This window comes from Lithobates pipiens, unplaced genomic scaffold (assembly GCF_037356315.1).
Source record: "Lithobates pipiens isolate NorthernLeopardFrog02 unplaced genomic scaffold, aLitPip1_a1.2 Scaffold_16, whole genome shotgun sequence".
NCBI lineage: Eukaryota > Metazoa > Chordata > Amphibia > Anura > Ranidae > Lithobates > Lithobates pipiens.
The window spans coordinates 197261563-197284656 of NW_027507748.1; positions in this window are offsets into that span (position 1 = coordinate 197261563).

Sequence of the window (23094 nt, forward strand, 5' to 3'; positions counted from 1 at the left end):
CTTTAGCCCCATTCCCAATCCTTGCAAAATTGTAAATTGTGCTTATCAAAGGTCTATACATTAGATTGCACAAGGTGACATACACCTCTGTACTAGGGTGACCACATTTCCAAACTGCCATTCAGGGACACCGTGCCCCCCCCCCCCCCCCAGGGTGCACGCCCTCGCGCCAGAAGAAAAAAAGATGATTTTTGATCCTTTTTTTGCCAATTTTTGGAAAAACAAATACAAACAGTGGTCACCAGTTTAGACAGGTGGTATGCATTCTCAACATATATATTTTTTATTGCCCCCACTTGTCAGCCTAATTTTTGTTATTGCTCCCCCACTTGTCAGCCTAATTTTTTATTGCCCCCCAATTGTCAGCCTCATTTTTTATTGCCCACCCACACTTGTCAGCCTCATTTTTTTTATTGCCCCCCCACACTTGTCAGGGGGGGGGCTCCACTTTGTCAGCCTCATTTATTACTGTATTGTTCCAGCCCCAGTGTCATCTGACCTGCTCCAATCAGGTTCCATTTGCTCACCTTTTAAGGGCAGCACTAGGTAAAGGCCTTGCTCCCCTCGGCCATGCTCTGAGACTCTACAAATGTGACGTCACTGGTTGCTAGACACCAGGTGGCCCTAGCAACCAGTTTAGCAATCTTCTATTAGGGTGGCTATGTGTACTAATTTCATTCCGGGACACTGTATTGTCCCCGGAATGAAGGCACCTGGGACACGGGACACAAATGTGAATTGCGGGACAATCCTGGGCAAATTGGGACACGTGAGCACCCTACTATGTATATGTTGTCCTAATACAACTGTTTAGGAAGCTGTCAGATATATGGGAAAGTAAAAATATTTTTAACAAATGGTTTCCTTATATCTCCTAAATAATCTGTTTAAGGCCTCATGCACACAGATGTTTTATAGCTCCTGTGTGCTTAAGCGTAAAATTCCTTATGCCTTCCTACATCCAGGGAGCCGCACCTGTATGTAGATATAATAATAAATAAAATAATGTGGTTTATTTTGGAGTATTATAGATGCCTGGGATGGATCATTTTTTAACACTTACCATGCAGTATACAACATTACTTTTAGTAAAATATCGAGATGAAAATGAAATGGATAATAATAATAGCTAGAAAATAAATGCATTAAAAATTGTAGTGTCTCCTTACATTAGTAGCCAGTGGACAAATGCCTCCTTATACTGGTGGTCAGTGTAGTGCATTCTTTCATTGATGGTCAGTGGAAGAAGGGCCTTCTACATTGGTGGCCAGTGGAGAACGAGTCCATTTATGTTGGTGTTAAATGAAGAAGGGTTTCCATACATTGGTGGTCAGTGGAGAAGGGCCTCTTTACATTGGTGGTCAGTGAAAGGAAGAATGTCTCTTATATTGGTTGTGAATGGGAATAATGCACTGTTAGGCCAGCCATACATTGTTTGAATCTCGGTAAGTTCGACCCGTTAATGAACAGGCTGAATGTACCAAGTTGATAGATTGATCAACATGGGTACAATCGGCCTGCCACATTCTCTTATGATTATCGCTAGTGGCTGCTATATCTGCTAGAAATAATCACTGGCTTCCTCCGTCTGCCCCCCTCCAGGAGCAACCAATGGCTTGCCAGGAGGGATTCCCCTATCGGCACTGTCTGTGTTGATGGAGGAATTGTGCGAAATTTGCTCTATGTATGGCCTGACTTACATTGTGGGTCTATGGAAAGAATGCCATATTACAATGGGGGTCATTGAAAAGAATGTCCTTTACATTGGTGTATGCCGTGTTCTGAAGATATAACTGTATTTTTGGATTTTATCGAAAAAACAATAAAGAAGCCTTTCTTGAAGTGCGGCCATCCAGACTTCCTTTTTTCTGTCCTTTACATTGGTGGTCAATGTGAAGAAAGCACTTACATTGCTGGTCATAGGAAAATTATTATGCTTACAGATGGGTAAAAAAATTATTGGTGCCAGTGATTACAAATTTGAGAGAAGGAGGAGAGGTTCCATGCCACTGACTTTACTGATTGATCTTGATGGTTAATCAGTAGAGCCAGTCCAGGCTGGCACTGTCATGTGAAAGGCCAATCCACCATTTCTTATTGTGTAAGAAACTCTCTGGTGAACCCTAAAGCCTCATAAAAACCCTTATTGAGAAAGGCTGGTCTAAGGCCTCTATCTAATAAAAAATAGTATAATTTGTTTGTACATAAAAACAAGATATGTTAAAAATTCCTAAACATTAAAAAGTTCCAGGAATTGTAGTATACAGATTTTTATCATGTTTTCTGCATAAAAAAAATCAAAAGATAACAGTGGAACAGAGATGTGCAGAAAACATAGACACTACTGTATTCTATACACACTGAAGTGGTGGTAATATTAGATGGTAATGGTTCTGGTTAGTCCCCTGGCCTTATGGCAGTTCCATTTTTATACTCTGTAAATCAGCAGCTCATGTTAGGCTTCATGTACACTACAGCTCCTAAACTTGAGTTTAGGAGCTTTTGGCTTCTTTTTGCCAAAGCTCCTAAACTCAACTCCATTAAAGCTTATGTGTTCCTGTACACATAGGCATTTAGGATAATTTAGAAGCTGCTGTGGTTAGGGGAGGTTCAACCTCCCTCAACCTCCCTCTCCTGAACATTTTGACTGGCGGACTCTAATCGTGGTAAAACCGTGGCATGATTTTGCCTCAATTTTACTGTGTTTTGCATTTTTCCCGCGACCGGTGGTAAAAGTAGGCTATGTGTACATGGAGCCTTAATGTGCTTTTAAAGGCATTTTTTTTATTGAAGGAAAAAAAGGTTATACAGGCATACCCCACTTTTAAGTACACAATGGGGTTTGTTTACTAAAGCTGAAAAGTGCAAAATCAGGCTCACTTCTGCATAGAATCTAATGAGCTTCCATATTTTATTACAAAAGCTTAATTGAACAAGCTGGGGTTAGATGCTCATTGGACTCTATGCAGAAGTGAGCCTGATTTTGCACTTTTCAGCTTTAGTAAATAAACCTCATTGTGTACTTAAAAGTGGGGTATGCCTGTACTTATATGCTATATGCTTTGTGCAATGGCATTGCACAGTGCTGGTTGCTTACCTCTTCTTTGGCTGTTCCCTGACAGCACCTTCTCCTCCTCCTTCTTACGAGTGCCTTCATAGCCAGTCATGTGACATGGGGGCATCCATGCGGGCCTGCTCCCAAGCTGGGTTGTGTGCATCCATAAGCACACACAACACGGCTTGGCCACACACCCCGCTCCGTCCTAACAGCAGCAGGAGCCAATGGCAGGGAAAGGGGAGAAAACAGAGGCAGCCAGGCACAGTGCTGGCTCGATAGATGACTCAGGTAAGTAACTGGGGTGGGGAGAAGTAGTTAATGGGGTGTTTTTTTACCTGAAAGCATTAAGTTAGAGAAACACCTAGACTTTAGAACCATTTTAAGCTGGCAAAACACTATTTATTTCTTAACCAAAGAAAACCATTGCAATCTTCTATCCATGCTAAACAGCACAAATGGATGAATCCCCCATGGCAGACTATTCTGACAGCTGAGGCCGGCACCACTACAGTTGACAAGTCAATTGTTCAGTCAACTTTTGCCGACTGTAGCAGTGCCAGCAGAACCATACACTGCCCCAATTTTGGCTGAGCCAGCAGGAATTGGACAAAATTCATACAGTATATCACCAAATGTACTCACTCCTGTAAGTCTGATTCACAGATAAAATAAAAGGAAAGGTCCTGACTGAATAAACCAGTCAAAATCAAGCTTTTAGTTTAAAGATACATAATTGAAAAACAAAAATAATAGCTTCGTGTTTGACCTCTGCTCAGTAATAAATCAGCCTCGGAGGAACAGGAACATCAACAGTCTGTGCTTTTGAGAGAAGCAGCCACAAATAATTCACCTCCCTCAAGTTCCTACAACAGAATAACAGAATATCTCTGTAAGTGGTAACTTCAAGTATAATGACAACTGTATATTATACACATTAAGGAACATTCAGCACCACCTAGAAACCAATCAATTTGGATCAAGAGAAGTGGAGATACATAATTGCTTTCCAGTTTGTACTATAAGAAACTACTTGCTATAATTAATTCACTGGTAATTCCCTTTGCTTCATCTCATCATAGCCATAATACAGTTGTAATTATTTTAGTTGATCTTTCAGCCATAGTGTAAGGGACAGGACTTCACCTTGAGCAAGTATGTGGCTAAACCAATTCTCATGAAAAAGAAGAGACATTCTGGGAAAGGTGTAAAGCAGAGGTGTCCAACCTTTTGACCTTCCTGGGCGACATTGGAAGAAGAGTAATTGTCTTGGGCCCCACATAAAATACACGGTAAGGATAGCTAATGAGCAGAAAAACTCAGACATATCAAGTTAACGATTACTGATATATATAATGTACTGTACCCAGGGCTTTTTCAGGGGGAACTTGGCGGATCTCAGTTCCGCCACCTCTGGCTCAGACCCTTGGGGGGGGGGGGGGGGGCTGCTCACCAAGTGAACACAAAAGTCAGGTTTCTGTGTTTACAAATGACAGCTCTGCACTCTGTGTGTAACCCCCCTGAACTCTGCACTCTGTATGTAATACCCCTTTTGGACCCTCCTACTGTTCGTGAAATTTGACTGATCACACCCACTATTTGATGTGATTTGGAGGGTGTGTGTAGGGGGAGGGGTTTTGGGAGGTCGTGGTTAGTTCCAGCACCTATTGTTTGAAAAAAAACCCTGACTACCTATCTGAGGAATGAAACTTCATTTTTTTAAATGATAAAAGTAAAAGAGAGCAACATAAAACAAGTACGATATTTGTCAGTTTTTGATAAACAACAATGATAGCTGGTGAGCCGCCTTCTGAGGCTCTCAGTAGTTAGGTGCAGCTGTTGGCCCCATTCACTATAATGACAGGTCACCAACTGCCACACCTATTCCCAACTCTCTGCACAGCCAGCGATTATCTGCAGTGATCACTGCTGGATGCAGACAAAATGCATCCAGCTGCGATCACCACAGGTAGAGAACCGTTAATAGGTGCAGCCACCTGTTATTATAGTGAACAGGGCCGACAACCGCACCTACCCACTGAGAGCCGCAGGAATAACTGCTACTACAATTGGCAACAGCCCTGAACGCCAGTGTGAATGCAGCCTATATATGTGCTGTGTGGGGAGGTGGGGGTTGTGGGCAGGGGGCTGGGGGGGGGGGGCATAGCCCACCCCAGCACCTCTCTAGATCCTGCCATGCAGCATTTGCTCATCTTTCACCCCTGCTTTCCCAGATGCTGGTGCTATTGCAAACATTGCAGCCTCGGCATACTTCCAGACATGCATTTAACCAGCTTGTTAAAGCAGGCTGTCATGTGGTTGCACGGCATCCCCAGCATCCCTACAGATGTGAATTTGCCAGGCTTGTCTATGTTGGCCTTAGTGGCTGCTGTGCATCCCGTCGCCCCTCCAGACATTCACAGGTCTCATGCCAAACTCCCTGGAGCCACGAGTTAGATACCCTTGGTGTAAAGGATTATTAGAAATGCAGTGATGGGTGCAGAGGAGGGATTATGGTACATGAGGGTTTTGGTACACAAAGTAGCGGAGTGGGACTGGATGCACCAGCACCAGCGGGAATAATGGGGGCAGGGATCCTGTGCCTAGAGCAGTGGGCACAAAACTGAACCTCAGGGGTCTGGCTCATATCATACAATGCTGGTGCCCATCTTTCTCAGTTGCACCACTCTTGGACAATTGGTATTCTGTGACATCTTCAGCATTTTCCCTATTTTGAGAAAGTCCAGAAAAATTTATTGTTTTGATGTGCAAAACAGATTCATCACACTTTTACAAATATATTTTGCAAACTGTTGTTGAGAGTGAAAATTGGATCTTTTATTTTTGGTATCACAAAATTTAAAAGATAAGCAAATCACACAGCAGTCATCAGGTAATGAAGCATTCCTTATGTGTGCATGTCACACTTATGGCAATTATTCAAATGTGGGAATGTAATACTCCTTTGAGAGTTGAGAAGAATTTGATATTATTGCCTATGACCTCTACTTTGTTACATTTACTAAGAGGGGCTTGTGAGGGAAATTAGCAAGCATTATTAAATAGATTTGAAAACATTAGCACACCTTTAACTAAGTAGTAAAATTATGCAGCAACAAACAGTTTCATTTTTTTATAAATAATAACTATGTCAGTTTGGCTTGTCCTGTTACTCTTGAATCCCCCCTGACACCCCGGTACACTCAGCCCAAGTAAGTCCAGAGTAGAACCCTTCTAGTTTCAGGCATTGCAGAAGAAATTGAGAGAACAGAAATTTCCTGAACTCCAGCCACTCTCCATCATGGTCTCAGAGGATTTTCAAATGAGCTGGGGAAACATGGAAGGTGAAGGTGGGGTGCCACCTGTCCTGCCACATAGAAGTGATCCGACAGCTTTATAGCTACCTGAATCACTTCTATTTAAGATTATTGAAGAAGAACTATGCTATTCTAGTCTCAGCAGCTTTCTCTCTCCTGTCACACTGTGCACCTGCTCTTTGTTTTTGTAGCGTCCTCTGGCCCCATCATCGGGGAGGGCTGACATTTCACCTCAGGGTGCTGGTTCTTAGGCATGGTGGGTGTGGATGGTTGCAGAACAGATGAGCTGGAGTAACTTTTAGGATAAACAAAAGTGAGTTTATTACTCACAACGATAAAATGTAGGGAAAGAGGGTTAGGGCACAGGACACCCTAGCACAGTAGGCAGACAGATCAGCAGACTCAAAAAACAAAACCAGCCAGGTAGATAGCAATACAAAACAGGGGCCTTAGGCCTGCACCCATTGTTCTGTATCTACGTAGCAAACACTGTCTCCAATAGCAACCAAAAAAATCCTTGGATGAGTCCCTCTTTATGCTTTCCCAGCTTCTCCACAGTCCCAGGCTCATGGAAGAGTAACCTCTGGTACTTCATCTCAGAACTCCATCCTTTTTCTCATGCCTCCTGGCAACAAACAGGCTCTCTGGCAGAGCCTCCTTCATGCCTCCAGGCAACAAATAGGCTCTCTCCGGTAGAGACTCGAGCACATAGCCAGGCCCAAGATTCCAGGCCTCATCCAACACAGCTGTTCCTCACACATCCACACCAAACTGAGGTCACCTGACTTCCTTCAAATATATACTCATTACCAGCATGCTAAAAGGCCTGCAGCTCCCACTGATTGACTAATCAAAAAACCAAACACAGCAGTGCCACCTATTGGCAGAATGGAGGAACCACAGTTCAGTTTTTTTATTGGCTAATCAAAAAACCACAGTTTTCTATTGAGAAAACCCAAATTATCACAAAGACTACAAATTAGCCAGGCTAGTTACCACCTAGCACAGCTAAATTTACTAGTAGCCCCTGTTTAAGATAAGGGTGCTACACTTATGTAGCACCCTCATAGGTAGCTACTACTGTTACTAAGGCACTACTCAATTACTCAGCCCTGACACTGCTTTGTTGCTACTGCCAAGGAGAAGTCTTCTATCTGCTTTCAGCAAGGACTTCACCCGAGCTTAACCAAGAGATCAGTTAGATGTCCTCAGTTGTGAATAGTTCTATTTTCTGGAGTATCCCACTTCACCCCCTTCCTTATCCAAGTTCTCCAAAAATAAAAGAACAAAATCAAAACCCATAGACTGATCATTGAAGACAACAAGCCAAAGTGTGTGCACATGGCTGTGTGAATCTACCTTGTGCTTGGCTGTGGGGCAAAAGTTGGAAATGAGCTGCAAAGCCTCTACCAATGCCAGAAAAAAGCAACTGCAAAAACGTGCTTTTAGTAGCTTTTTGCATTGGCTTTAATGCATGCTTCTCTGCCTCTATTCAAAATCAATGGTTTCCTAAGAGAGCCCATTGATTTGAATAGAAGTCCCACCAGAAGTCGGATCATGATGATCTGACTTGCGCTGCGGCTTGTGCGCTGAGGAGCTTGAAGGGGAACCCATGCCAAAATGAAAAAAAAAACTTCCCCCCAAGACCATACCAGACCACATGCCCTCAACATTGGGGGTGGGTGTTTTGGGGCAGGGGGGCCCCTTGTGATGGCACTACCTGGGGCATGATGGGGCAGTGATGTCACAAGGGGACAGAGCCTCCGTATGATGTCACCGAGTGGCCCTGCCCCATGGCTATATAAGTAATGGCACACGGCGGCCCTAGCATTAAAATGGGAGAGGGCGTCAAGAGAAAACCGAAGGAAGAACAGAGGGAGAAGACAGAGGAGAGAGAAGACCTGGCATAGGGAAAAGGCAGCAGAGAGAGGAGAACCGGCAGTGGGAGAAGACATCAGCGGAAGGAGAAGAAGCAGAGGACGAAATCAGAAGAAGAGATGCAGAGAGAACATCGAAGGAAGAACAGAGGGAGAAGCAAGCGGAGAGAGGAGACCTGGCAGAGGGAGAAGACAGCATAGAGAGGAAAACGGGTAGCGGGAGAAGACAGCATAGAGATGAGAACCGGCAGCGGGAGAAGACATCAGCGGAGGGAGAAGAACCAGAGGAGAAGAGATGCCGAAGCTTCAATAAATTACTTTGTCAAAAACCTGTGTACTGTTTTTATTTTTGACACTTTTTTTAGGTAAATGGGTAGGGGTACAATGTACCCCATACTCATTCACATAGGGTGGGAGGACGGGATATGGGGGTCCCCCTTCTTAAATGGGGCTTCCAGATTCCCATAAGCCCCCCACTTGCAGACCCCTGACAACCAACGGCCAGGATTATTAGGAACAGGCCCTTGCCCCCCTTTCCTGGCCTGCCAGGCTGCATGCTTGGATAAGGGTCTGGTATGTATTTTGGGGGGAACTCCACAATATTTTTTTGGGCATGGGAGTTTCCCTTAAAATCCATACCAGACCAGAGGGTCTGGTATGCTCGGGGGGGGACCCCATGCCATTTTTTTTTCCATTTTGGTAAGGGTTCCCCTTCAAGATCCTCAGTGCACAAGCCGCATCACAAGTCAGATCATCATAATCCGACTTGTCGTGCGACTTCTATTCAAATCAATGGACTCTCATAAGGAACCATTGATTTTAGAACAATTTGAGGATAAATTATTCCATAGTGGATGCAGCTAGAGGACTTGTCATCTGCTGTCATCAGAAAGCTGTCTGTCTTTCCAGGTTCTTAAAACATGGATTGTGTTCTAATTGAAAATGTTAATTAGCCGCTGTGCTGACCCACTGGCTTTAACATTTTAGAGTCAGAATACATACACTATATTATCAAAAGTATTGGGATGCCTGCCTTTACACGCACTTGAGCTTAAATAGAATCCTAGTCTTAGTCCGTAGGGTTCAATATTGAGTTGGCCCACCCTTTGCAGTTATAACAGCTTCAATTCTTCTGGGAAGGTTTTAGGTTTACGAGTGTGTCTATGGGAATGTTTCACCACTCTTCCAGAAGCCCATTTATGAGGTCAGGCACTGATGTTGGTCAAGAAGGCCTGGCTCGGAGTCTCCGCTTGAATTCATCCCAAAGGTGTTCTTTTGGGTTGAGGTAAGGACTCTGTGCAGGCCAGTCAAGTTCCTCCACCTCAAACTTGCTCATCCATGTCTTTATGTACCTTGCTTTGTGCACTGGTGTACAGTCATGTTGGAACAGGAAGGGGCTATCCCCAAACTGTTCCCACAATGTTGGGAGCATAAAATTGTCCAAAAGGTCTTGGTATGCTGATGCCTTAAGAGTTCCCTTCACTGGAACTAAAAGACCAAGCCCAACCCCTGAAAAACAACTCCACACCATAATCCCCCCTCCACCTAATGATTTGGACCAGTGCACAAAGCAAGGTCCATAAAGCCATGGATAAGCAAGTTTGGGGTGGAGGAACTTAACTGACCTCAACCCCATAGAACACCTTTTGGATGAATTAGAAAGGAGACTGCGAGTCAGGACTTCTCATCCAACATCAGTGCCTGACCTCACAAAATGAGCTCCTGGAAGAATGGTCAAACATTTCTATAGACACACTCCTAAACCTCGTGGACAGCCTTCCCAGAAGAGTTGAAGCTGTTATAGCTGCAAAGGTATAGCCAACTCAATACTGAACCCTACAGACTTAAGCCTCGTACACACAATCAGATTTTCCACAGACAAAGCATCAGACGTTTGTTCGAAGGGTGTGTGCCGTGAACTTGTCTTGCATACAAATGGTACACAATTGTCTGCCAACATACACCAACATAGTGGCATACTAGATTTTCTACGAGCCGATAAAGAGGAAGTTCTATTGTCAGAGGCCACCCTTTGGGCTCCTTCTGCTAATTTCATGTTAGTAGAAGTTTGGTGAGTGTTGATTCGTGCTTTTCATTTTGCGCTTTTCATTTTGCGCTTTTCATTTTGTTTCTGAACATCCGTTCGTCAACCAGACATGTTGGGGAATCGGAGGAGATAACGCGCTATTTATTATTAGCATTGGAGTTATTGTTTTGACCCAAGTCCAGTCCAGGAACAGGAGGTGGAGGATTTCTTGGACCAAAAATTGGTTGCTTTATTAATCGTGACAAATTATGTCATGTGCCTTTACTGCGGGAGCTCCAGGAGAATAATCCGGATGATTTTTGGAATTATATCCGGATGACGGACTCCTGCTTTCACCAACTCTTGGCATTGTTGACCCCCTATATTAAGAGGCAAGACACATGCATGAGGTTTTTTTAAAAAATTTTGTTTGAATAATGATTTGATTTGTTATGTTTTCTATATTTTTGGATACATAGAATGCACTTTTTTTGGTTAAAGTGGAGGGCCACCCTGAAAAAAAAACACATTAAAAATTAGAAATAAATCAGAAAAAAAAAATGAAAAAACATTTTTTTTTAACTTACCAGAAATGCCTGTTGCTAGGCACATCATCCTAATCTGCCTCTTCCTCCTCCGCGGAGATCTTTTTTCTTCTCTCCTCCGTGCGGCGTCTTCTGGGTAATGGGTCGCGCTGTGTTCTGGGAACTGTGTGTCCCAGAACACAGCGCGCCCCATTCACAAAGCGCTGCGCGACTCGCGCATGTGCAGTAGGAAACAGGCAGTGAAGCTGCAAGGCTCCACTGCCTGTTTCCCTTACATAGAATGGCGGCGCCGGGACCCGAGAGCCGAGGGACGGGTCGGCCTCGGGCGGCCGACATCGCGGGCGCCCTGGACAGGTACGTGCTTATTAAAAGTCAGCAGCTACAGTGTTTGCAGCTGCTGACTTTTAATTTTTTTTTTTTAAACCGGCCCTCCTCTTTAAGTTCTATTGGCAGATAGCATGTCTACTTTTATTTGTTTTCTTTTTTTAATGCACAATAAATACATTGTGGAGAATAATACTTGGCTATGTGTTTTACTTTAAATGACGGTTTGGGAGTAGGCTGTTTTATTTTAAAAACTATGGGATAATGGTGTTGTGGTAACTTGCACTAAAAAAGAAATAACAAGCATAATAATATTATTCTTGATATCACTAGAAAAAAAAGCCTTTGAAAATTTGTTTGCCCTAACTTCATCAGTATCCCCAGCAAAGAAGCTTCATTATCATCCCTTTAAAGAAGAAGAGAATGTGCGTTGCATTTCGAGACTTCATAATTTGCCACATCGTGAATGTTAATTCTCCATTACGAACGCTATTTTACAAGACTGACCGCTTCCGGCTCATCCTTACTTCCGAGCATGCGTATTTGTACTTTGGACTTTTGTCTGATGGACTTGTGTACATGTTATCAGAAAATCTGACAACAGATATTTGTCCGCGGAAAATTTATAAGCCTGCATCCAACATTTGTCTGCAGAAAATCCGACAACAATTGTCCAATGGAGTGTATAAACAGTCGGATTTTAGGCCAGTCTGTCAACACACAAGTCCTGTTGGAAAATCTGATTGTGAATACGAGGCCTAAGACTGTCATGCCATTAAAGTTAATTTGCGTGTAAAGACATGTGTCCCAATACTTTTGACAATATAGCGTATGTAGATAGGGAGAAGTGAGAGAGAGGTCTGAAGTCTTGATCTGCATACTTGTTCCAGATTAGTGTCTCAAACTATTAAAGCAAGAGAGCCAGCATGGCAGCCAGGCAATTAGTACTTTTAATAGGAAAGCTCAGAAATGGCAGCCTCAATTTTTCTTTCATGATGGGTTTTCATTAAATACTGCAATTTTACGTAAGTAAGCTATAAAGGAAAGCATTAAAATTAAGTCGTTAAGAGACGTTTAAGTTTTCCCAAGGGTCAGCTTTAATAGTTTTCTTTACTGCCACCTACTCAGCTCTGATTTGCTAGTATATGGTATTTGAATTTTGCATATTGTGGGTGGATTCAAAAGAGGTGTAAAAAAAAAAAAACAGAGGACAAGACGTGTCATTTATGTACAAAATTTTCAGGGTGCAAAATTAGGTTCACTTCTGTATAGGAACCAATCAGCTTTGAGGTTTTATTGCCAAAGCCTAATTGAACAAGCTGAAAATAGAAGCTGATTGGCTACCATGCACAGCTGCACCACCCCAATGCGTCTTGTTTTGTTCTTCTGAAAGTGTTGACAGCTTGGGCAAGTGAAGGGAGTTAAAGAGTTAAGGAGAAAAGCAAATACCGTATATACTCGAGTATAGGTCGATCCGAATATAAGCCGAGGCCCCTAATTTACCACAAAAAAACTGGGAAAACTTATTGACTCGTGTATAAGCCGAGGGTGAGACATGCAGCAGCTACTGTTACAGCTTAAAAGAGTGGAAAAGAGGGTCAACAATGCCCATCTGCAGCTGCATACCTCCCTGTGTCCATCCCTGTGTCCCTCCCTGTGTCCATCCCTGTGTCCATCCCTGTGTCCATCCCTGTGTCCCGTCCATCCCTGTGTCCCGTCCATCCCTGTGTCCCGTCCATGCCTGTATCCCGTCCATCCCTGTGTCCCGTCCATGCCTGTGTCCCGTCCATGCCTGTGTCCCGTCCATCCCTGTGTCCCGTCCCTCCCTGTGTCCATCCCTGTGTCCCGTCCATCCCTGTGTCCATCGCAGCCTACCTGTCTCTTTGCCTTCTGCAGCCTCTGTGTGCCATGCCGCACCTCTCCTCCTCGTCTGACAGACCGCTGCCATTCCACTGTTCAAAAGACGCGCCTCTCTGTCTGTGATAGGCGGAACACTCAATTTCCCAGCAGTCAGTGTTCCGCCTATCACGGACATCCTCTCATCCTCGTCCGTAGTATGAGAATGAGCAGATGTCCATGATAGGCGGAACACTGACTGCTGGGAAATTGAGTGTTCCGCCTATCACAGACAGGGAGGCGCGGCTTTTGAATAGTGGAATGGTCGCCGCCTGCCTACCTGATCTGCGTGACTCGAGTATAAGCCGAGGGGGGCACTTTCAGCCTAAAAAAAGGGGCTGAAAATCTCGGCTTATACTCGAGTATATACGGTAGAGCTGATAATGACCCAACAAACAGAAGAACGTGGAAGAAGTTGGAGACAGGGAGAATAGGGAAAATATAAGATACTGTGAATGAGACACACACATACTAGCAGGCTTGTTCTGTATTAAAGTGGTTCTAAAGGCAGACTTTTTTTTTTTTTACCTTAACCACTTGGGATCCGCGCTATTGCCAAATGACGGCATTAGCGCGGACCTACATTTCCGGGACTAGGTCTATTGACGTCGTCCCGTGTACGAGCGGCCTGCGCGCCCGCTGAGGGGCGCGCGCGGCGCGCTCTGTGATCGGCGAGTCCATGAGACTCGCCTGATCACCGATCCGTGCAAGGGGTCGATCCCGACCCCTTATCACGTGATCAGCTGTCAGCCAATGACAGCTGATCATGTGATAGAACGGAGCCGGTAATCGGCTATTATTCCTCCTCGCGCTGACAGCGCGAGGAGAAAAAAAAAAAAGCCGATCACTGGCGGCCGTGATCGGGACATCAGTCCCGATCACGGCCAGCAATACAAGCAACCACCTGCCACCTGCCAGTGCCCACCTGCCTCCCGCAGTGCCATCCTGAATAAAAGTAAGTGCCCCCCGTCAGTGCCACCCGTCAGTGCCCATAGTGCCCACAGTGCCACCCACAGTGCCACCCCACAGTGCCACCCACAGTGCCACCCACAGTGCCCACAATCTGCCTCAAAGGTGCTGCACCCCAGTGCCGCCCATCAGTGCCCAGCAGTGCCGCCCATCAGTGCCCAGCAGTGCCGCCCATCAGTGCCCAGCAGTGCCACCTATCAGAGCCACCTATCAGTGCCACCTATCAGTGCCCATCAGTCCCATCTATCTGTGGTACCTATCAGTGCCCATCCGTGCCACCTATCCTTGCCACTTATCCGTGCCACTCATCCGTGCCATCTTATCTGTGCCCATCTTTGCCCATCAGTGCCGCCTTATCTGTGCCCATCGGTGCCGCCTTATCTGTGCCTATTAGTGCCGCCTTAACTATGCCTATCAGTGCCCACCAGTGCAGCCTATCAGTGCCCACCAATGCAGCCTATCAGTGCCCACCAATGCAGCCCATCAGTGCCCACCAATGCAGCCTATCAGTGCCGCCTAATCAGTGCACTTCAATGAAGGAGAAAATTTTTTATAACAAACTATTAAAACATGATTTTTTTATTTTGTTTGCATCTTTTTTTGTTTGTTTAGCAAAAAATACAACTCCAAGCTGTAACTAAATACCACCAAAAGAAAGCTCTATTTGTGGGAAAAAAATGATAAAAATTTCATTTGGGTACAGTGTTGTATGCCCGCGCAATTGTCATTCAAAGTGCATCAGCGCTGAAAGCTGAAAATTGGTCTGGGACTGAGGGGGGTTTAAGTGCCCAGTAAGCAAGTGGTTAATGTATTCTCTGCCTGAAGGGAGAAAACCTTCTGTGTGCAGCAACCCCCCTCCCAACCCCCCTTATACTTACCCGAGCTTGATTTTGATCCAGCAATGTGCACAAAAGCAGGGCCTCTCACGGCTCTCTTCTTTATCATTTGCTTAGGCACAGCTGCAGAAGCCATTGGCTCCCGTTGCTGTCAATCACAGCCAGTGTGGAGGGGCAGAGGCCAAGCCGCTCTCTGTGTGTGAATGGAGACACAGATTGGTGCTCAAAAGCAAACATATATCCAGTATATACAGTATATACAGTGTGTGTGTGTATATATATTAGGGCTGCAGAAATTAACGATTAATTCCTCGATTAATCATTAATTTTATTTGATCTATCAAAATTTTTTGATCGGTAGCCTGCCCTGGGGCCGATTTGGGCCAAGCTGTGGCTGCAGCGCAGCGCTCTGCTCCCTCCTCCTCCTCCACTATCTGTCATACGCAGTCTTCGGGCATCTCCCGCTGTGTGTCTCCGAGCTGAGTGTGAAAACTTTGGCCGCGCTGTGAGAAAAGTCCCGCCCTCCTCCTAGATCGGCTCGTGTGATAGACGCAATGTTCTGTCTATCATACGAGCTGATCTAGGAGGAGGGCGAGACTTTTTTCACAGCGTGGCGAAAGTTTTCACACTTAGCTCGGAGACACACAGCAGGAGATGCCCGCAGACTGTGTAATCCAGGCACAGACATTGACTACAGTGAGGCTTAGATTATGGGCACAGTGAGACTGCATTATGGGCATGGTGAGATTGCATTATGGGCACGGTGAGGCTGCCATTATAGGCATGGGCGAGGCTGCGGTTATGGGTACAGTGAGACAGCATTATGGGTCCGGTGAGATCGTGATTATGGGCACAGTGAGGCTGCGATTATGGGCACGTGAGGCTGAGTTTATGACGTGTGACGCCCTAGCCATGCCCCGCTATGTCCGGCTTCGGCCGTTGCCATAACAACAGTGCTAAATTAGCTAAAAATAGTTGGATCTGTATGTGCGTTATAATTAATCAAAATTAGTTGATTAATCGATAAAAAAAAATTGATTAATCACACACGAAAATTTTAATCAGTAACAGCCCTAATATATATATATATATATATATATATGCACTGAGCAAAATTCTAAACCCAACACTTTTGTGTTTGCCCCTATTTATCATGAGCTGAACTTAAAGCGGAGGTCCACCCTAAAGTGGACCTTCCGCTCATTAGAACCCTTCCCCCTTCCGGCGCCACAATTGGCACCTTTCAGGGGGGAGGGGGGTGCAGGTACCTGTACAGTACAGGTATCTGCACCCACTTCCGGCATAGATTCTGCAGAAGGTACGCCCCTTTCCGCAGAATCTACGCCCCTTTCTGAAGGTCTCCTGCTGCCTGCTGGGAAACACACGGATCCCAGAGACAACGGGGAATATCCTTATTGCGCAGCGCGACTCGCGCATGCGCAGTAGCGAACCGGGAAATTAAGCCGAAAGGCTCCACTTCCTGATTCCCATACCCAAGATGGCGGCGGCAGCACCCGAGAGACGATCGAGAGATCGGCTTCGGGTGCCGACATCGCGGGCGCGCTGGGCGGGTAAGTGTCATTATTTTAAAAGTCAGCAGCTGCAGTATTTGTAGCTGCTGGCTTTTAAAAAAAAATGGCGGACTCCCGCTTTAAAGATCTATGACTTTTTCTATGTACACGAAAGGCCTTAGGCCTATTTCTCTCAAATATTGTTCACAAATCTGTCTAAGCCCTGGTTCAAATTGGTACGATTAGCTGGCAATGGCACCATCCTGCATTTGCAGCGCCACACCGATTTCAAAAAGTAGTTTCTGTGCTACTTTTTGCGATTTCGGGCTGCGATTTACATTGACATCTGTGCAGTAACATCAAAGTAGTGCAGGGACTACTTTGAAGTTGGCATGACTTGAAGTCGTACTAATATGAATGGTTGTCATTAGGGCTGTGAAAATGAAAGATGAATTCCTCGATTAATCGATACATTTTTTTGATCGATCAAAATTCTTTTGATCGACACTCACCTCTCTGCCGGCTTCTGAGTCTTGAGGGAGTTCCGTTGGAGATCCGGTGACGTCATGGACATCAACGTCACTGGACTGCAAATGACAGCGAGGTTCTGATTTAACGTAACGCGTACGGGGGAGGAGCTACGCATGACGTCACCCGCTGCAGCCCTACGGAACTAACATGATTATCGGCTTTAGATGCTGTGTTTTTATTATCTTTATGTGAGTAGTTTGTGTTTGAACACAAAAATGAAATCTTATACTTAACCACTTTCAGACCGGACCATTTTGCTGGTAAATGACCAGAGGTCTTTTTACAATTTGGCACTGTGCTGCTTTAACTGGTAATTGCGCGGTCATGCAATGTTGTACCCAAACAAAATTTGCGTCCTTTTCTTCCCACATATAGAGCTTTCTTTTGATGGTATTTGATTGCCTCTGCGATTTTTATTTTCTGTGATATAAATGGAAGAAGACCATGATATTTTCTACTTTTTGTTATTAGAAAAATCCAATAAACTCAATTTTAGTCATACATTTAGGCCAAAATGTATTCAGCCACATGTCTTTGGTAAAAAAAAAGTCAATAACTGTATATTTATTGGTTTGCGCAAAAGTTGTCACATCTACAAACTAAGGTACGTTTTCTGGAATTTACGCAGCTTTTAGTTTACGACTGCCTATCTCATTTCTTGAGGTGCTAAAATGGCAGGGCAGTACAAAACCCCCCCAAATGACCCCATTTTGGAAAGTAGACCCCCTAAGGAAATTGATAAGTGGCATGTTGAGCCCATTGAATATTTTATTTTTTTGCCTCAAGCGATTGAATAATGACAAAAAAAAAATATTTTTTTTTTTTACACAAAGTTGTCACTAAATGATATATTGCTCACACATGCTATGGGCATATGTGAAATGACACCCCAAAATAAATTCTGCTGCTTCTCCTAAGTACGGGGATACCACACGTGTGGGATTTTTTGGGAGCCTAGCCGCGTACGGGGCCCTGAAAGCCAAGAACCGCCTTCAGGTTTTCTAAGGGCGTAAATATTTGACTTCACTCCTCACTACCTATTACAGTTTTGAAGGCCATAAAATGCCAAGATGGCACAAAACCCCCACAAATGACCCCATTTTAGAAAGTAGACACCCCAAGCTATTTGCTGAGAGGCATGTTGAGTCCATGGAATATTTTATATTTTTCCACAAGTTGCGGGAAAATTACAAACTTTAATTTTTTTTTATTTTTTTTTCACAAAGTTGTCACTAAATGATATATTGCTCACACATGCCATGGGCATATGTGAAATGACACCCCAAAATAAATTCTGCTGCTTCTCCTGAGTACGGGGATACCACATGTGTGGGATTTTTTGGGAGCCTAGCCGCGTACGGGGCCCCGAAAGCCAAGAACCGCCTTCAGGTTTTCTAAGGGCGTAAATATTTGACTTCACTCCTCACTACCTATTACAGTTTTGAAGGCCATAAAATGCCAAGATGGCACAAAACCCCCACAAATGACCCAATTTTAGAAAGTAGACACCCCAAGCTATTTGCTGAGAGGCATGTTGAGTCCATGGAATATTTTATATTTTGCCACAAGTTGCGGGAAAATTACAAACTTTTTTTTTTATTTATTTTTTTCACAAAGTTGTCACTAAATGATATATTGCTCACGCATGCCATGGGCATATGTGAAATGACACCCCTAAATAAATTCTGCTGCTTCTCCTGAGTACGGGGATACCACATATGTGGGACTTTTTGGGAGCCTAGCCGCGTACGGGGCCCCGAAAACCAAGCACCGCCTTCAGGCTTTCTAAGGGCGTTACAGTTTTGAAGTCCATAAAATGCCAAGATGGCACAAACCCCCCCAAATGACCCCATTTTGGAAAGTAGACACCCCTAAATTTAGGGGTACACTAGTGAGACTAGGTAATAAATGGCGGGTGCCCTGAAACTATAAAAAAATAACTAACCAACCAGCGTCACCTGTAACCGTTATATGGTGATCACTGGTGAAAGGGTTAACTAGGGGGCAATCAGGGGGCTTTATGCGGTAGTATATGGGGGTCCCTGGCGCTATAAAAAGCTGCGGCGAAACTAAATACCTACCTGCCCAACTAGCGTCACCTGTGACACTAATACAGCGATCAGAAAAATGATCGCATATTAGGCTGGGTTCACACTGGAGCGATGCAGGAACGCCACGAATCCGCGGCGGGTTCCCGCATCGCATGCCTCCCGGCGGCAGTTCACACTGCCCTATGCGAACTGCTGGGAGTGTCAGTGAAATGTTAATGACACCCCCAGATCAGTTCGCATATCGCAGTGCGATCTGCAAACTCGGATCGCATGGTGTGAACACCCATGCAATCCGATTCTGCTGCGGACCAAAAAAAGGGTCCCGTGCGAGTTTGCGGCGGGTGCGGCGGGTGCGACACGAATTCAGCCATACTATCTGTATGGCTGAACTCGAATCGCACAGAGATCGGATGTGATTTGCACTGCAGTGCGGTGCGAATCACATCCGTTCTCAAACCGCTGCAATGTGAACCCAGCCTTAGTGACACTGGCGACGGGGGGTGATCACGGGGTTAAACCTTTATTGGGGGGGTTAGGGGGGTACCTTAGAACTAAAGGGGGCTAACCCTAACTGCCCTAACAGTTATTACAGTCACAAATGACACCCGCCGGGTGATCAGGGGGTTAAACCTTTATTAGGTAATAAATGGCGGGTGCCCTGAAACTATAAAAAAATAACTAACCAACCAGCGTCACCTGTAACAGTTATATGGTGATCACTGGTGAAAGGGTTAACTAGGGGGCAATCAGGGGTAGTAGTATATGGGGGTCCCTGGCGCTATAAAAAGTTGCGGCGAACCTAAATACCTACCTGCCTAACTAGCGTCACCTGTGACACTAATACAGCGATCAGAAAAATGATCGCTTATTAGGCTGGGTTCACACTGGAGCGATGCGGGAACGCCACAAATCCGCGGCGGGTTCCCGCATCGCATGCCTCCCGGCGGCAGTTCACACTGCCCTATGCGAACTGCTGGGAGTGTCAGTGAAATGTTAATGACACCCCCAGATCAGTTCGCATATCGCAGTGCGATCTGCAAACTCGGATCGCATGGTGTGAACACCCATGCGATCCGATTCTGCTGCGGACCAAAAAAGGGTCCCGTGCGAATTTGCGGCGGGTGCGGCGCGAATTCAGCCATACTATCTGTATGGCTGAACTCGAATCGCACAGAGATCGGATGTGATTTGCACTGCAGTGCGGTGCGAATCACATCCGTTCTCATAAACCGCTGCAATGTGAACCCAGCCTTAGTGACACTGGCGACGGGGGGTGATCACGGGGTTAAACCTTTATTGGGGGGGTTAGGGGGGCACATTAGAACTAAAGGGGGCTAACCCTAACTGCCCTAACAGTTATTACAGTCACAAATGACACCAATGCAAAAAAAAAAAAAAAAAAAAATGCAATTGGTGTCACTGTGACTGGGGGGGCAGGGGTAATTGGGGGGGTGATCGGGGGGTAAAGGGGGGGTGTGAGTGTGCCTGGCATGTTCTACTGTATGTGTGGTGTGTTGGTGCAACTCACCGATGCTCTCTCCTCGGTGCCGGAACGAAAAATACCGACACGGAGGAGAGAATACATCACTTCCTCTCCTGTGTTTACATTACAGGAGAGGAAGTGATGTCACGAAGGATTTCCATTCGTCGGGAGCGATCGCGAGGGGGTGGCCATGAATGAATGGCCGTCCCCTCGTCCGGGATCGCTCCCGAACGAATGCCGACCGCCGCAGGCACCGGGGGGGCCCGATCGGGCCCCCCACCCGCGGGAAGGCAGGGACTTATATATACGCCCTTATGCCTGCCCGTGCCATTCTGCCGACATATATCGTCCTGCAGCGGTCGGCAAGTGGTTAAGCGGTGAGCACTTAGATCTTTTCTTTCTACCCATGACCTGGCGTCCTTTCTGAGATCTAAGGAGACGCGAGAGAAGTTTATGGTCTGTGGGTAACCCTTTTGATATTCCATGCCATAAGGTGAGAGTGATTAGTTAGACCGGAGGTGGAGGGATTGTCACGCTACTGTGGAAAAAAAATTACTTACATCGGTGCTACAGTTTGAATTTAAAACGTATTTGTGTGAACTGTGAAGTTAAGTCATGGATTGTGGAAACTAGTGTTGGGTGATTGTATATAGTGTATACCACATTTACCACTGCCTGATGCAGAGTTGCAATGCAAGGAGATCAGCTAAAAGTAGTTGGATCTGTATGTGTGTTATAATTAATCGAAATTAGTCGATTAATCGATTAAAAAAAACGATTAATCGAACACGAAAATTGTAATCAGTAACAGCCCTATTTGTCATTGGAAATCATGGGAAACAACTTGTGATGCGAAACACAGCCTAAGACCTAGGCTTTAACACACTTCTGGGCTTCAGGGGGTGTCAATCACAGCAGCTGTGTTCTATGTGGTGCACATAACTTCCATAGAGTGGGATTTTATGTGATAGACCAATACAAAGTGGCACATAATTGTGAAGTGTAAGGAAAATGATAAATGGTTTTTAAAAATGTTTACAAACAAATATGTGGTGTGTATTTGTATTCAGCCCCCGAGTCAACACTTTGTAGAACCACCTTTTGCTGTAATTACAGCTGCAAGTCTTTTTAGGTATGTCTCTACCTTTGCACATTTAGAGAGTGACATTATTTGCCCATTCTTCCGTGCAAAATAGCTCAAGCTCTGTCAAATTGGATGGAGAGCGTCTGTGAACTGCAATTTTCAAGTCTTGCCACAGATTCTCAATTGGATTTAGGTCTGGACTTTGACTGGGCCATTCTAACACCTGACATGCTTGGATCTAAACCATTCTATTGTAGCTCTGGTTGTATGTTTAGGGTCATTGTCCTGTTGGAAGGTGAACCTCCGCCCCAGTCTCAAGACTTTTGCAGACTCTAACAGGTTTTCTTCTAAGATTACCCTGCAGGGGCGTAACTAGAAATCACAGGGCCCCATAGCAAAATGTTGTATGGCCCCCCCCCCACCAAAAAAAATGAACTAATGCCATTAAACAACAGACTACCACACCCATGTGGCACAGTACCCAGGCAACGGCTTATATTAATTTTGAACAACAAAGTATGCAGTATACTCTATGCAGCCCCTGAAGGGAACACATTGCTGACCTCCAGGCCTTTTAACCAATTTCTGTTCTGTTATATAAAATGAAATAGTTCAACTCACCATAATGCAAAATCAGTGGGATCCCTGAGCGTGTCACTTGCCATCATCGCCTGCCACCAGATGCAGATTGTAACTTGTCAAACGTTGCGGAATGTCACCTACCACATGTTGCGGATTGTCCACTTGCCACATCCCAGATTGTCACTTGCCAAGTCACCTGCCACACATTATGGATTGTCACTTGCCATGTCCTGGATTGTCACTTGCCACACATTATGGATTGTCACTTGCCATGTCCTGGATTGTCACTTGCCACACATTATGGATTGTCACATGCCACGTCCTGGATTGTCACTTGCCACGTCACTTGCCACACATTATGGATTGTAACTTGCCACGTCCTGGATTGTCACTTGCCACACATTAAGGATTGTCACTTGTCACATCACCTGCTACACATTGCAGATTGTCCACTTGCCACGTCGCCTGCCACCAGATGCAGATTGTCACTTGTCACACGTTGCAGAATGTCACCTGCCACATGTTGCGGATTGTCCACTTGCCAAGTCCCGGATTGTCACTTGCCACATTACCTGCCACACATTACGGATTGTCACTTGCCATGTCCTAGATTGTCACTTGCCACGTCTCGGGTTGTCACTTGCCACGTCACCTGCCACACATTACGGATTGTCACTTGCCACGTCACCTGCCACACATTACGGATTGTCACTTGTCACATCACGGATTTTTACTTGCCACGTCACCTGCCACATGTTACGGATTGTCACTTGCCACATCCAGGTTGTCACTTGCCACGTCACCTGCCACACATTACGGATTGTCACTTGCCATGTCCTAGATTGCCACACATTACAGATTGTCACTTACCACATCCTAGATTGTCACTTGCCACACATTATGGATTGTCACTTGCACGTCCCGGGTTGTCACTTGCCACGTCACCTGCCACACATTACGGATTGTCACGTCACGGATTTTCACTTGCCACGTCACCTGCCACATGT